The sequence below is a fragment of the Camelina sativa genome, chromosome 7 (genome assembly GCF_000633955.1).
Source record: "Camelina sativa cultivar DH55 chromosome 7, Cs, whole genome shotgun sequence".
Taxonomy (NCBI): domain Eukaryota; kingdom Viridiplantae; phylum Streptophyta; class Magnoliopsida; order Brassicales; family Brassicaceae; genus Camelina; species Camelina sativa.
This window is the reverse complement of record NC_025691.1, coordinates 15,730,774-15,747,927: the sequence shown is the minus strand read 5'-3', so window position 1 is coordinate 15,747,927 and position 17,154 is coordinate 15,730,774. Positions and strand designations below refer to the sequence as shown.

At 38.4% G+C, this 17,154-nt stretch overlaps 1 pseudogene; it reads left to right on the top strand.

The window, feature by feature from the left end:
• On the top strand, window positions 2,021-16,678 carry LOC104701229 (annotated as a pseudogene).

The window sequence follows — 17,154 nt, the reverse complement described above, 5'->3', positions numbered from 1 at the left end:
AGACGTTTGCAAACAAAGGTTTTGTCATCATATCAGTATATGTGGATGATTTGGATATCCCAGGAACCTCTGGGGAAATCGCCCAAACAGTTGAATATCTCAAGAAAGAGTTTGAAATGAAAGACCTAGGTAAAACTAAGTTCTGTCTGGGATTGCAGCTTGAGTACATAAATGATGGAATCCTTGTGCAACAAATGACATATACTGAAAAGGTACTCAAGAGGTTTAATATGGACCAAGCTCACCCATTGCCTAGCCCAATGGTTGTGAGAAGTTTAAATTTGGACAATGATCCATTTGGTCCAAGGAAGGACGATGAAGAGATTCTCGGTCCGGAAGTGCCATACCTCAGTGCTATAGGACCGTTAATGTTTTTGGCTAGCCACCCTAGACTAGACATTTTTTTTGCCGTACCTCCTAGCAAGATTTAGTTCTTGTCCGACCCAAAGGCACTGGAACGGTATCAAACATGTGTTGCGTTACCTACAAGGAACGTTGGATTTGGGTTTATTTTATACTAACGATAACAAAGAAGGTTTAGTTGGTTTTGCTGATGCAGGTTATTTATCGGATCCAACTTAATGCTAGGTCTCAAACCGGCTAAGTTCAAGTGGTGCAAGTCACATCTTGAGACAATTCAGCTGATCTCTTCACCAAGTCATTACCGACATCAACATTCAGGAAGCTCACGCACCATATTGGAATGCGGAGACTCAAGGAATTTTAGTGATGCTTAGGAAAGGTGGAGTAATACGTGTTGTACTCTTTTTCCTTCACCATGGTTTTGTCCCACTGGGTTTTCCTGGTAAGGTTTTAATGAGGCAGCATCCCCAGGCGTATTATGATGATCTCTTAGCATTTGCATGGTTATGTCATCCAAGGGGGAGTGTTGTAAACCATTGAGGATGGATCTCCATAACCAGTCCATACATGTCCAAGTTCATAAGACCCATGGCTGTAGGCCCATGGCTGTAGGCCCATGGCCGTTTCATATTCCTATTGAGTTTAGGGTTTATGTAATACTATATATATGTAACTCTTATTCAATTGATCAATAATACAAGAGAATACAACTTCTAATTTTTCTACTTTCACAACACTCTCCGTTTAGTTTAAGAAATGTTGAGTTGGTTTAAAATTTGCTGGTTCAGATAATATTTAGGAGGGAATCATTGAAAATACAGTAAAACCTCTATAAATTAATAAGGTTGGGACCATGAAATTTTATTAATTTATAGAGGTTTTAATTTATCGATAAATTAATCATTATTAATTTATCGATAAATTAATCATTATTAATTTATCGAGAGATTTTCCTAATTTGGTAAAAAAAATTAAAAATAAGATTTAATGGTTATAACTAATATTTTTATAAAAATCAATGATAATGAAAATAACAATTATCATGACTATAGCACTCAAAGATTTTTATGAAACTCTAATAAAAATTAATGTGTAGATATATACATATATTTAGATAATTTTATATAATTATTAATTTATATTATTGATGGACCATATATTTATAAAATATTTTTTAAAAAATTATTATCTTATTATTATCGAATTGTGTCCAAAATTATACTAATCCCAACATAGGATTGGAAAAATTTATTAATTTATAAAGATTATTAATTTACCAAATATTAATTTATATAGGTTCTACTGTACTCTGGTCCCGGCCGAAGATGATGCACTGGTCTTAATGGTCTAAACCTAAAATCTATTCGTTATTTAATTGTCTTAAGAATTTTTTTTTTTAGAAAATAAACACAATTTAAGAAGTTATAAAATACATATCACAATTTTATGATAGATTTTTTTCTACCCCGATTATTTATTTATAAAAAATAATACCAAGGGGTTTGACCTAAATTTGTCTGCATGTGTTCTATACAACTTGAAAGTTAATAATTTATCAAAATTATTATAATAACTTATAATTGATAACAAGTTAAGTAAAACATTAAAAAAGACTAAGAACTAATCTCTGAGCAATTCCCGCTTAATAAATATCTTATTGAGGGTTGACACGAAATGTGGAGGTTGAGAATCGGAGCTGTAGAGGGTTGACACGAAATGTGGAGGTTGAGAATCGGAGCTGAGGCAAGACAAGACCCTCACTTGTTCACCACCAACAACTTTGCCGGAAGACAGATCTGGGAGTTTGATGCTAACGGGGGATCTCCCGAGGAACTTGCCGAGGTCGAGGAGGCTCGCCTGAATTTCTCAAACAACAAGTCACGTTTCAAGGCTAGTCCTGATCTTTTCTGGCGTATGCAGGTTGGTCATGAAACGTCTCTGCACATGAACAAAACTCTTTTGTTTTGTCTTTATGACAATTATATTATCACATTTTTGATAGATTTGGAGGAAACTTTAGTAGTGAAATAGTTTCTCTCATTCTATTCATTAGCCTCTAGACTTATATTTATATACAAGAAATATAACTTCAAGAGATATAACTTTAAGAGATATAACTTGTCTAACAAGTTTTTTTTACATATTCAATAATGGTAAATCTACTTATTTAGCAATAGGAGAATATTACACAAATGTTAACTTTTCATTTAACGCGATCTCGTAATCTCCGAGATCTCCTAATAATTTTAAAAGTTTTTATTCCAGATATATATAATCATTAGTTAGTTCTTTGGTTTTATAGTTTCTAAGGGAGAAAAAGTTCGAGCAGAAGATCCCGAGAGTGAGAGTAGAGGATCCAGAGAAGATAACATATGAAGACGCTAAAACAGCACTAAGAAGAGGAGTACTCTATTACGCGGCGTGTCAGTCTAAGGACGGACATTGGCCTGCTGAATGCTCTGGTTCTATGTTCTTGGACGCTCCCTTTGTGAGCTTATCTCACTTTTACTCATGTTTACTTTTCTCTTGTTACTCATATTTATCCATTCGGAAGGAATATGATTGTTTCTTAATAATAATGTACTGAATTTATTTAAAAAATTGGCACAGGTGATATGCTTACACATTACCGGACACCTGGAGAAAATCTTTACTCCGGAGCATGTCAAAGAGTTACTCCGTTACATGTACAACACTTAGGTATACATTGTAACGGTTTTGGGCATATGATATGTATGGCTTTCGGCTAGGAATATCTTAATGATCCAATTTTTTTTTTTTTTTTAAAACAAGAAGATGTATACTTTTTTTTTTTTGGAATCTAATGTTAAGTTATATTCAAATAAAAAATAAACTTGTTATAAAGCTTGTTTTAACGTTTTCGAAACAGAAATTTAAAGAGCATTCTTAATTAAGTATTGCTGCAAACCAAACTTGAATAGTAGGACCTCCACCCTCCCTTGTTGTGCTCACCCGATTACGAACATTCTTATCTATGAATTTGATGAGGCGTTCCACTGTAGAAGGGTGCTCGTCGTGACGTCGATCATTTCTTTCTCTCCATATTGAGTGAATGGTGTTCTGAAAAGCATATCCCACCAGGAATTGTGTTGTCTTGTCCAATCCAGCTAGTAGAACCATGACTTCCTTCCAGTGTGTAGAATATTTATCCAAGAGTAACCATTTAACAAGCACCTCCCATACTTGTTGAGAGAACGGGCAAGTGAAAAATAGATACTCTCTAGTCTCCATAGAGTGACTGCACAATATGCAACTTGTGAGAGCATTAGGATTCCATTTATGGAATCTTTCTCCCAGTGCTATCCTGTTTTTCGCCACCAACCAAGTGGTGAAAGCATATTTAGGTGTGGTATTGGGAAACCAGATGGCTCGATATTGCTCTATTGTGGGTTTAGCCCCATGTATATGATGCCAAGTAGCTTTTGTTGTGAACTGGTTACGGTAGTGGTTGTTCTGACTTTTCCATAAAGCAACGTCATGTTGTCCTGAAGCCCGTGTGGACAAAAAATTTTGTATCTCCTTTTCAACCGAGTTAAGAAGTATCGATCGGTGTTGTCTCCGTCTAGTCATAGCCAGAGCCTCGGCCAGAGTACTCGAAGATGGTTTGCCCATAGTTATACAACCTCTTTCTCCCAAAGACTCATAGAGGCGACCCAGGGAGGACCATTCATCAAACTAGAAAGAAGTAGTTTCCCCATTATGCGCGTCCACTCTATGAAACTGTTTTGCCAGCTCTCTATATTTCAAGAGTTTCTTCCAAATCCATGATCCACCTGTGGAACTAGCTTTCTCTGTCCAGATAGATCCGCTACGAATGAGGTAGCGTTTTACTCGATTTACCCATAGCGAATCATTTGCAGGGAGAAGTCTCCATATCAGTTTAAGAACATATACCTTATTTGCTTCTTCTATTGAGCGAAGGCCCAAGCCAGCTTCATGTTTTGGGAGACATACCTCAGACCAGGCAACCTTTGTTTTCTTAGTATTCAAAGAAGGATCGGACCATAGAAATGCAGAGCACATTTGTTCAATCTCTCTGATGCAGGCTTTAGGTAAACGGAAGGCTGAAATCCAGAAGTTTGTTATGCTCAAGATGACCGAACATATAAGCTGTAGCCTCCCCACGAAAGATAGCACTCTTGCGGTCCAGGATCCGATCTTCGTCCATATGGTCTCCAGGAGAGGGAGATAATCAGCAGAGGACATTCTTTTTGGTAGTAGTGGTAACCCGAGATATCTCACTGGCAGGGAACCGTATTCAAAAGGGAAGTGCTGTAGTATCTCCTCTCTATCCGCTATCGTTACACCAGCTGTGTAGATTGTTGATTTTTTGATACTGACTTTGAGACCCGAATGAGTAGCAAAGTCATCAAAAACTTGAAGAACACCAGTTATAGAGGAACTCGTCCCATCCACAAACACTAGCAAATAGTCTACAAAGCATAGGTGGGTGAGCTTCATGTGTCTACAGTGAGGGTGGTATCCAAAGACATTGTTTCCTGCAACCTTGTCCAATTTATGAGAGAGGACTTTCATGCAAATAACAAACAAATAAGGACTGAGTGAGCAGCCTTGACGAAGACCTCTCTTGCTATTGAAGTAACCGGCTAATTCTCCATTAACCTGGATAGAGAATGATGCAGTGGTGATGCAGGTCTGGATCCAAAGGATGTACTGCTCAGGGAAGTTTAGAGTTCGCAAGGTATTGAGTAAAAAGCTCCACTATACATAATCAAAAGCTTTTGATATGTCGATATTCATAGCACAGCGTGGTGAGACGGAATCTTTGTGATAATCTTTAATGACCTCTGTACCAAGTAGAACATTTTCCATCAACAATCTGTATTTGACAAAAGCAGACTGGTTTGACAATATGAACTTTGGGAGGATGATCTTAAGTCGGTTGGCAAGGATTTTTTTGAAACCACTTTATACAATACATTGCAACATGATATCGGTCTGTAATCCTTCATGACTCTAGCTTTCTTCTTCTTTGGGATGAGAGCTAAAATGGTGGAATTTGTTCCTTTGGGCAGAAATCCTGTTCTGAAAAAAGATTGGATGGCTACCAAGAAATCATCTCTCACAATCTCCCATGATTCTTTAAAAAACTCGACATTAAACCCATCCGGACCTGGAGATTTGTAACTAGGCATTGCAAATAATACTCTTCGAACTTCCTCTTTAGTGACCTCATGAGTGAGTAAATTCTTATCACTCTCACTACATCGGAACTCCCATAAGTGTTGCAATTCCTCCAAAGACCATTCTACATAATCTGCAGGTTGCAGTTGTAAATATTCCTTAAAATATCGCTCTGCTTCGGCCTTTATGTGATCTTGAGTGTTGACTACCCACCCATCCTCGCATAGAACTTCTCGAATATTATTCCTTACCTCCCTGAGAGTGGCCGATGTGTAAAAGGCTTTATTGCTTTGATCTCCAACTCACAGCCAATGGAGCTTTGCTTTTTGTTTTAGATATACCTCCTCAATGTCCGAGAGCCTTTTCCAGTTGGCATATGCTTCAGCTTCCTCACACACTGCTCTAGAAGAAGGATTCGCTAACATCTTCTCCTGCAGGTCACACAAAAGCTTGTAAGGAGCTTTTGTGCGAGCAGAAATAGCACCCATCATTTGTTTCCCCATAGTTCACAAATGTAGTTTTAGGACTTTTAATTTTTTGGAGAATCTATGCATTGCAGAGGTGGAATGAAACAGAGCTTGAGACTCACCCCAAACAGAGCTTAAGTATTTGTTTTGTCTACATCAATGGTGCTAATGTCCTCCCCTGTCTCAACCTTATCACTAAGGCAAGCGAAAGAGTTAGACATAATAGACACCTCTGCAGAACGCGAGTCTTTACCTGGATTACGAATACTTTTTGTGGGAGTGTTCGAACCCAACTCCTTAACCCCCTCCTCCACATCTTGCCCTGCATCACCCACTGGAGATGCCATAATTCCCATTGTCTTATCAGCTACAAGAGCCTGACTAATATCACCAACCTCTCCTTATTGTGATCCTCTCGTACTGTTTCCCACAGTTTCCGTAACGACAGCAGTAGTCACTGCGAGAGTGGGCTTTTGTAAACAATCTGAGCCAAGATGACCTCATTTTGAACATGTCGTGCATCTATCAGGCAACCAAGGATACACAAACTCCACAATCATATCCCCTCCCTTCACTGATTTGAAAGACATGTTCTTTGGAAGGTTCTTCGTTAAGTCCACTTCCACGAAAACCTTTGCCTCCTCAAAAGTTTTACACGCCTCAGTGTCCTGATGAAGCTTTTTGGGAACTCCTAAAGGACACATAATAGCATTCAGCACCTTCCATGAAAAATACTTAGGTGGTACATTTTTAACTATGACCCAGAGAGGGATATTTTTGATCTCTTCTTGTTCCATCTCTGTGATAGGACTCCACTTCGACAAAACTACAGGAACCCCACACAAGTTCCACATGCCACGTCTTAATACTCTGGATCTTATGCGTTCATCTGTAATACGAAAATGCACTGTTATATTGTCAACGACAATAACATCAATCTTCACTATTTTATCCCCCAAAGTCCAAACCTTATTAACTAAGGCATGAACACTTCCCACAAAAGGAGCCTTAGATAGAAATCTCCCCACAGTAAAATCTTCTCACAACGGATGTGCATCTTCAAAAACTTTGTCTTGTAGTGTTACAGTCGGCATACCATCAATCTGTTCAATAGCCAAGTCCATCTTTTTCAATTCCCCTGAGTTCTTGACCATAGCAACCCAGGATCGCTTGTCATTAATAACTGTCTGTTGCGTAACGGTATCCCCCACCGGAGAACTCTCGTTCCCCTGCCCCTTTTGCATTTCACCTCCAACCCTTGTTTGACCTGATGAACCCATAACACTTTTCGAAAAAACCTCCTCCAGATGTTCCGTTATCCCGGAGTCTCCCAGTCTAAGACCACCACTAGCCCCCGGCGGAAGATCCTCTGGCGGCATCAGAATGTGTGTGCGAAGGAAGAAATCCTAGATCACCTTTTTGTCGCCTCAGAGCAAAACACAGCGTTTTCTTATAAACTAACAGTAAAAGAAAATAATCCAGAGAAGATGTATACTTATTATAACTTGTAACATATGATACGCTATACCACTAGACTTTAATCTATGGCACACCATGTGACAAGTTATTGGTGACAAAGAAAAGAAATTTTAAGTTGTATTTGTTTGCTAATTTTATGATTTAACCTGTGACATACTGCAGAACAATTTGAATTTTACATAATATTAATTTGATCAACTTAATTAGCTATGTCTATTACTCTAATATTGATAGTGTTAACAAAATTATAAATTGATGTTTTACTCGTGTAGTACCGAGTTAATGATATTTTAAGTTTTTATAAATTGAAATTCTTTAAAATAAAGAAGCGGAGTAAACATATTTTGAACCAAATAAATTTTATAAATTTGAAAAGCTGATAAATCTCCGTACCAATTCGTATTCAGAATTCTTTTGATTTCTTTTATAGTTTGATTATGAACTATTGTCCTATTTTTCTAGGAAATGTGGGACATTGTATACATATTATTGTTATTCATTGATGAAATAATATATGTTCATTTTTTTTTTGAATCACGTCATATTCAAAAAAGAATCACAAATTTTATTAATTAAATATATTATATAATAATATAAAATAATTTAAATATTAGATCAAATAAAAGTGAAAGGAAAATTATATATTGATGTTTGAATTATGTACTGAAATTTATAGAAATTAGATAAGATTTGAATATATTTTTTTCTATGAATTTTTTATCTAGTTAAATATAACTTGAAGGATTACCAAATTTATTTCAAAAATGTTAACATAGATAGATAACTATTGATTTGCAGAACGAAGATGGTGGCTGGGGGTTAGATGTGTTATGTTTTGCACGGTCGTCAACTACATCTGCTTACGGATTTTGGGAGTAGAACCAGATCATGATGGTCAACGAAGTGCATGTGCAATGGCTTGTAAATGGATCCTAAACCATGGGGGTGCCACCTATGCGCCCTTGATCGCTAAAGCTTGGCTTTCGGTATGTTTTAAGACCCATGTAACTTCGGAGGTTTCTAAAACAATGTTTTATCAAAGTTATATATAGTATATGATGTAGTTCGATTCATAAAATGCATCAATTAATGTTCTTTATCCAGGTTCTCGGAGTGTATGACTGGTCTGGTTGCAAACCGTTACAACCCGAAATTTGGATGCTCCCTTCTTTTTCTCCCATAAACGGAGGTTCCATAATTCATCATACCTTACGATATGAATATTGTTATGATGTGTTGTACTTGATTCAGTTACTTATCTTTACGACACTGAGTTGTCCAAGCATGTCCCTAAAACCATTTTATACACCTATGAATGCAGGTACTTTATGGATATATATCCGGGATCTTCTCATGGGAATGTCTTACTTGTATGGAAAATTTTTTGTAGCTACACCAACCCCTCTCATTCTACAGCTCCGGGAAGAACTTTTTCCTCAGCCTTACAACAAAATTAATTAAATGACATTTTATATGTTTATAAGAAAGAAAAATTCCGATGACAATGATGCAGAAAGATCTATTCTATCCAAAGTCATTTGGACAAGAATTGTTTTGGAAAGGGGTTCATATGCTTTCGGAGAATATCATAAACCGCTGGCCTTTCAACAAGTTCATAAGACAAAGAGCACTTCGAACCACAATGGAACTTGTTCACTACCATGATAAAACGACCCATTATATCACAGGTGCATGTGTAGCGAAGGTACTATACTTACATTAGTTACATAATATAATATACTGAACGTATCAAAATCCAGATGGTGAAAACTGACGACACTAACACAAACTATTAAATTACAAATCATCAGTTTAGAAATTAATTTAATGTGACAAATTAATTACCCTATTAAAGAGAAGTACATGATGCAATGCGACAAATTAACTTTTTAATTTTGTTATTTTGGTAGCCGTTTCATATGCTTGCATGTTGGGTAGAAGACCATGATGGTGATTATTTCAAGAAGCATCTTGCTCGAGTCCCCGATTTCATATGGATAGCCGAAGATGGCCTTAAAATCCAGGTAAAAGATTCGAATTAAGATATGGCAATGAATTTTACTTGCATTACTCTATACGAGTCAATTCTAATTCAAAACCAATTAACAATAAAATATTATTAATGTTAGATCCAAACATATATATTATTTTATATATGATTTCAAATTATTAATGCTAGATCCGAACATATTCATGGCTTTGATTTCAAAATTACTCAAGAGGAAAAAAAGAATTAACTCATGTTCTATACATATTTAAATAGATAACTCTCTAAAATATTATATTTTAAAATTTTTGTTCCAAAAATACAGTTAATAAATTTTATTTTTCCAAAAATCTATCTAAATTTGGTATATAAACCCTACAATATTGTCACTTGTGCAAGCAGTTAATGGGTAGCCAGTCGTGGAATGCAGCTGTGACTTGTGACCTTTATATTTGGAATGACTCTAAGTGTTGAAGATACTCTGATAAAGAAAGAAGGTTTGCTTCTGTGTGTTTTGAGCAGTTGAGATTGCGACACGTGGAGTGATCTGGTCTACTCGCAGCTAACGGAAGTCAAGGGTCAAACTTTGTTATATCTTCTTCTTCATTATTCTTTTCTATATCGACTCAAGTTTGTTAGTTATTAGAGAGAGAGCAAGAGAGAGGTGAAACGATTGTAAAGAAAGAAAGCTCAGTTTCGAGCGACTGTTCTAGTGGATTCCGGAGATCTCTCTGGCGAGACGTAGGATCCTACCTAAGGATCCGAACTCGTAAAAGTGCTGTGTGTCGTTTCGTTTTCTTGTTCGATCTTTACAAACGAGTGAGTGAGAGAGGGTTCGTTGGTTCTCATCGAGTTAGATCTAGATTCTCATCGGAGAAAGGAGCAACAAGTGGTATCAGAGCGAGGTTTTGTGCTGTTTTTGCATAGATCTAGGAGTAAGATGACGAATACAAAGCTCAAGGTCTCGGTCTTTTAGGGATCTGGTGATTTCTCTCTGTGGAAGACTCGGATGTTTGCGCATCTCAGGATCCTTGGTTTGAAGGATGTTCTAACGGTTCTGGAGGCTCCAGTGGTGGAGACGGAGAAGGAGGAAGCGGATCCGGTAGCTAAGAAGAAACAGATCGAAGATGAAGAGGCGAGACTTGCTCGTAGTGAGAAAGCTATGGACATAATCTTTCTGAATGTAGGCGACAAGGTTTTAAGAAAGATTGATAAGTGTACATCTGCAGCGGAAGCATGGTCGATGTTAGAGCGTTTATATCTGGTAAAATCTCTACCAAATCGTGTGTATCTTCAACTCAAGATTTACAACTACAAGATGCAAGAGTCAAGAACACTAGATGAGAACATCGATGAGTTTTTAAAGATCACTCCGACTTGAGTAACCTTCAGATTCAGGTCCCAGATGAGGTCTAAGCAATCTTGATTTTGAGTTCACTGCCAGAGAAGTATGATATGTTGAAAGAGACACTGAAGTATGGACGTGACGGGATCAGGCTTGAAGATGTTATTAGTGCTACAAAGTCAAAGGAGCTCGAGATTCGGGATGAGTCAGGTATCACTAATACTGTTGGTGAAGGGTTGTTCACTCGGGGCAAGTTCTCTGCTGGAAGTCGCTCAAGTCAGTTTAACAGTCAAGGTGGTAGTGGAGGATCAAGATTTGATTCAAAGGAAGGAAAGAAGATATGCTGGATATGTGGCAAGGAGGGTCACTTTAAACGACAGTGCTATAAGTGGTTGGAAAGGAACAAGAATCAAGCTCAGTTAGCAGAGGCAGGAGAGGCTGCTCTGGTCAAGGATGATTCCCAAGACTTTGTTGGTTTGATAGCAGCTGAGGTTAATATAGGAGAGAACAGATCAGGACAAGATGAATGGGTTATGGACACAGGGTGCTCGTTTCACATGACTTCTAGGAAGGAGTTCCTGATAGGTTTCAGAGAAATTAGTTATGGGAAAGTTAAAATGGCAAACAACTCGTATGCTGAGGTAAGAGGAATCGATGATGTGAAGTTTGAGACTGAAGAGGGTAGAACTCTTATTCTGCATGAAGTTAGGTATTTGCCGGATATATCTAGAAATTTGATTTCTATGGGATGTCTTGAAGAAAAAGGTTGTGAGTTTAAAGGTGGCAATGGAGTGCTAATGGTTGTTAAAGGTTCTACAGTTGTTATGAGAGGTAAAAGAAGGTCATCGCTGTACATTATGCAGGGGAGTGCTCAAATATCAGAGGTTTTAGCTTTGGTTGCTGAGAGCTTGGATCAAACGCGTTTGTGGCACAGTCGGCTGGGTCATGTCGGACAACAGACTCTGGACGTATTGGCAAAAAAGGTTGTTTTGGTGGTGATAAAATTACCTTATCAAGTTCTCTGAGGATTGTGTCATAGGAAAAACTTACAGAGCTAAATTTGAGACAGCACAGCATATCACTAAGGAGAAGTTGGATTACATACATTCGGACTTATGGGGTTCTCCTAACGTGCCTCATAGTCTCGGTGGGTGTCAGTACTTCATCAGCTTTATTGATGATTGGTCTCGTAAGGTCTGGATTTACTTCTTGAAGACTAAAGATGAAGCATTCAACAAGTTTGTTGAGTGGAAATAATTGGTGGAGATCCAGTCAGAAAGAAAGGTTAAACATCTCAGAACAGACAATGGCCTAGAGTTTTGCAATCACAAGTTTTATGAGTTCTGCAAGATTGAGGGTGTTCTAAGGCATAAAACGTGCACTTATACTCCTCAACAGAATGGGGTAGCAGAAAGGTTATCATGAATAAGGTTCGTTGTATGCTTAGTGAGAGTGGGTTGGAGAAGAGGTTCTGGGCGGAGGCTACATCAACAACGGTGTTCTTAATCAATCGGTCACCTTCTTCAGCGATTGAGTTCCAAATTCCAGAGGAGTTGTGGACATCGATAGTCCCAAGTTTTTCTTTATTAAGAAGGTTTGGTTGTGCGGTGTATGTTCATTCCTCAGAAGGTAAGTTGGATCCTCGTGCAAAGAGAGGAATTTTTGTGGGATATCCTGAGGGTGTGAAGGGCTATCGAGTTTGGTGGCTGGAGGAGGAGAAGTGTACGATCAGCCGCAATGTGATCTTTAGGGAAGACGTGGTTTACAAGGATATCATGTCAAAGGCTTTTCCAGGTATGTCTTCTGTAGATAATGTTTTTGTTACTAACAAAGTGTCTAGTTTTGAGTGTACATGTGATAACAGGGATACAACTGACATAAATGAAGGGGAGGCTTCTGAGTCTGACAAATGAGACATGACTGCATCAAGAGGTCATTTGTTGGCTAGGGATCGTGGGAAGAGGCAAGTTAAGCCACCTGTAAGGCTGCAGGACTACGAAACTAACGAGGGGGTGCTGGATGAGATGCTAAGTGAGGCTTCTGGTTTCGCGTATATGGTCATGTAGGATGGTGGAAGGCCTGAACCAGGATCATTTCAGGAAGCTATTTCTGATCAAGATTGTGATAAATGGCATGAAGCAGCTGAAGAGGAGATGGACTCATTATTGAAGAAGGAGACTTGGGTTTTAGTTGATAGAGTGGAAATGCAGAAACCGATAGGCTGCAAGTGGGTGTTTAAACGTAAAGCAGGTGTTGTAGGAGTTGAAAGACCAAGGTTTAAGGCGAGGCTGGTCGCAAAGGGGTACTCGCAGAAAGAGGGAATTGATTATCTGGAGATTTTTTCTCCTGTGGTTAAACATGTGTCCATAAGGTTTGTGCTTTCTATGGTGGCTCATTTTGACATGGAGTTGCAGCAGATGGATGTAAAAACAGCGTTTCTGCACGGCTAACTGGATGAAACGATATACATAGAGCAGCCTGAAGGCTATGTTGATAGGAGCAATCCAGACAAGGTGTGTCTTCTAAAAAGATCACTCTATGGTTTGAAGCAATCCCCGAGACAGTGGAACAACAGGTTTGATGAGTTCATGCACCGTAATGAGTTTACTCGAAGCTAACATGATTGCTGTGTTTACTTTAAGGAGCTTACAAGCGGAGATCATATCTACTTGTTGTTATACGTGGACGACATCCTTATAGCTTCCAGAGATAGGAGACAGGTAAAGGAGTTTAAGGCGTTACTGAGTTCGGAGTTTGAGATGAAAGATTTGGGTGATGCCAATAAAATCCTGGGAATGGAGATTACAAGGAATCGACAAGAAGGTACTCTTCATATTTCTCAAAAGGGGTATTTGTTGAAACTTCTGGGGAATTTTAGAATGGATCGAGCTAATCCGGCAGAGACTCCTTTGGGAGCTCATTTTAATCTGAAAGCTGCTACGGACGAGGATATACAGATACAACAGAGTGAGATGAGGAAGGTGCCTTATCAGAGTGTTGTGGGTAGCTTGATGTATTTTTTGATTGGTACACGGCCAGATCTTGCGCATGCGGTTGGACTAGTCTGCAGGTTCATGAGTAAACCTTTAAAGGAGCATTGGCAAGCAGTTAAGTGGATACTTCGGTACATTCTTGGGTCGCTTCAAAGGAAACTTTGTTACAAGAGTGAAGGAGAGTTTGTTCTACGGGGTTACTGTGATTCGGATTACGCAGCTGACAAGGATAGAAGAAGGTGAGTTACTGGTTTGGTCTTTACCTTAGGAGGTAATACTATTAGCTGGAGGCCGTCCTTGCAGAAAGTGGTGTCTATCTCGTCAACTGAAGCTGAGTACATGGCCTTGACAGAGGCTGTGAAAGAAGTAGTGTGGCTTAAAGGCCTGATGAATGAGCTAGGCTTTGAGCAGGAATCTGTTCCAATCTTTTGTGATTCGCAAAGCGCAATTGCTTTGGCGAAGAATGCAGTCTATCACGATAGAACGAAGCATATTGATGTGAAGTTTCACTTTATCAGAAATTTGATCAGTAATGGTGTGGTGCAGGTAGTGAAAATCGCGTCTGAGTATAATCCGGCTGATATTTTTACCAAGGTTCTACCAGTGGAAGGTTCCAAGAGGCTTTGGAACTTCTCAGAGTTACGAAGAATTGATTGGGAGCAAGAGCTCCTTCGAACAGCTGAGTAGGTTCACTCAGGAAAATATGAAGTCAGGTGAGTTTTGCCTGGAGCTAATTGTTGTGAACAAGTGTGTTCAGGTACCGGAGAGGGAATCCAAGTTTTAAGCTAGAACAGGGAGTATAAAGGTCGAGGGGAGGTTTTGTGACTTGTGACCTTTATATTTGGAATGACTCTAAGTGTTGAAGATACTCTGATGAAGAAAGAAGGTTTGCATCTGTGTGTTTTGAGCAGTTGAGATTGCGAGACGTGGAGTGATCTGGTCTACTCGCAGCTAACGGAAGTCAAGGGTCAAACTTTGTTATATCTTCTTCTTCATTATTCTTTTCTGTATCGACTCAAGTTTGTTAGTTGTTAGAGAGAGAGAAAGAGAGAGGTGAAACGATTGTAAAGAAAGAAAACTCAGTTTCGAGCGACTGTTCTAGTGGATTCCGGAGATCTCTCCGGCGAGACGTAGGATCCTACCTAAGGATCCAAACTCGTAAAAGTGTTGTGTGTTGTTTCGTTTTCTTGTTCGATCTTTACAAACGAGTGAGTGAGAGAGAGGGTTCGTTGGTTCTCATCGAGTTAGATCTAGATTCTCATCGTAGAAAGGAGCAACAAGTGGTATCAGGCTCCAAGTTATGTTAGCCGCAAACATGGATGATGAGATTCGATCAACCCTCACAAAAGGATACGACTTCTTGAAGCAATCTCAGATTAGCGAGAACCCTCATGGGGAACATCTCAAAATTTTTAGAGACATAACCAAAGGGGGATGGACAGTTCAGGACCGAGAACAAGGGTTGCCGATTTCGGACGGTACTGCCGAAAGTATAGAGGTGGGCACTATAAAAATCTTAAATCTATAAGAAAAACTAAATGTTTTTATCTATAAAAAACTAAATGATCTTGACCGCTCCTTCCTCAGTGCTGCCTACTCTTCCACCGCATGCCCTCCGAGTTCATTGGCGAAAAAATCGATGTAGAGAAGCTCTATGATTCTGTCAATTTTCTAAGCTATCTGCAGGTAAACTCCAATATGATGTTAACTCTACAATTGAATGTATTAATCATATGAATTCATTAGTATACCTATTAGGCCAAGTAAGTGAATAGTGACATTATAGCTAGTCAAATAGGTGTTATATAGAGCTTCTTTGATTGTTCGGTTTTTTTTCAACATTGAGGTGAAACGATTTTAAGTTGTTGTCAATGTATAACAGAGTGATAATGGATGTATGACGGTTTGGGAGCCAGCTCCTGGAAAAAAATGGCTAGAGGTACGTATACAATTTTCTTTTTAATATTAATTGTATGAATATAAATGGAAGAATATTTTAATACAGGCTAAAGTAGAGGTGATATTGTATGTAACAAATGCAGTGGCTTAGTCCGGTGGAGCATGCAGAGAACACAGTTGTCGAGCATGAGTAATATTATATACTTTGTTTTTGGACTTAACTAATTACTTTGTTAAAGAAAAAATGATATTGGATCTTTTATCGTTAGGTATCTTGAATGTACAGGCTCGGTGATTGCGGGATTGGCTAGCTTTACGAAAAAATTTCCCGATCACCGACCGAAAGAAATAAAAAATTTAATCAAGAAAGGCGTAAAATACATAGAAGACTTTGCAAATTCCAGACGGTTCATGGTACGGAAACTGGGGAGTTTGTTTCACGTATGGAACGCTTTTTGCGGTAAGAGGTCTAGCAGCTGCAGGGAAGAATTATGGTAATTGCGAAGCTATACGTAGAGCGGTACAGTTTGTTCTCAACACGCAAAACGTTGAAGGCGGTTGGGGAGAAAGCCTTTTCTCTTGCCGTCACAAGAAATATATTCCTTTGGAAGGAAACAGGACAAATGTGGTTAATACCGGACAAGCTATGATGGTTCTAATTATGGGTGGTCAAATGGAGAGAGACCCTTCGCCTGTTCACCACGCCGCCAAAGTGTTAATTAACTCACAGTTGGATAATGGTGATTTCCCACAACAGGTTTGGTTCCCTTTTTCTAATTGTTTTGTTCTATATTTGATTTTTTTTCTCGGGTAGTCGAAATACGACATTTATAGATGTTTTGTTTTGAATTTCAAAATTTTGCAGGAAAGAAGAGGGATCTACATGAATATGCTGCTGCATTATCCAACCTATAGAAACATGTTCACTCTTTGGGCACTCGCATTTTACACAAACACTCTACGTCTGCTCGTTTCTTGACGACATCATATTTTTGAATCTTAATAATAATTTACCCTATGTAATTACAATTGAAACTAAAATAAGCCCTATGTAATACATATCCCAGATCCGGATATCCACATTTCAAAAATCTTTGTACCATGTGCTAAATATTTATTAACAGATTTCAAATTATAATCATTTCAAAGATTTGGGCTTTAAAAAACAAAAAAATTAATAAAAAGTAAACTTGTTGTTTTGCACATCTCGCACACCCTAAGAGCTGGCACTAATTTTGGAGCATATTCGATCAGAACTCTTTTAATTTATTCAACACATCTCAAATTATAATCTCGGAACACATATGTTACACTAGGTTTAAAGTCTCTTCAGTTCACTTTGAAGAGACAAAGTTTAACGTTCGTGTCCCAAAGAAAAGGGGAATAACCGATTAATTTATGTGAATCGTGAAATTGCCCAATTTGGTTTAAGTTCACCTGGTTTAGAACTGGTTT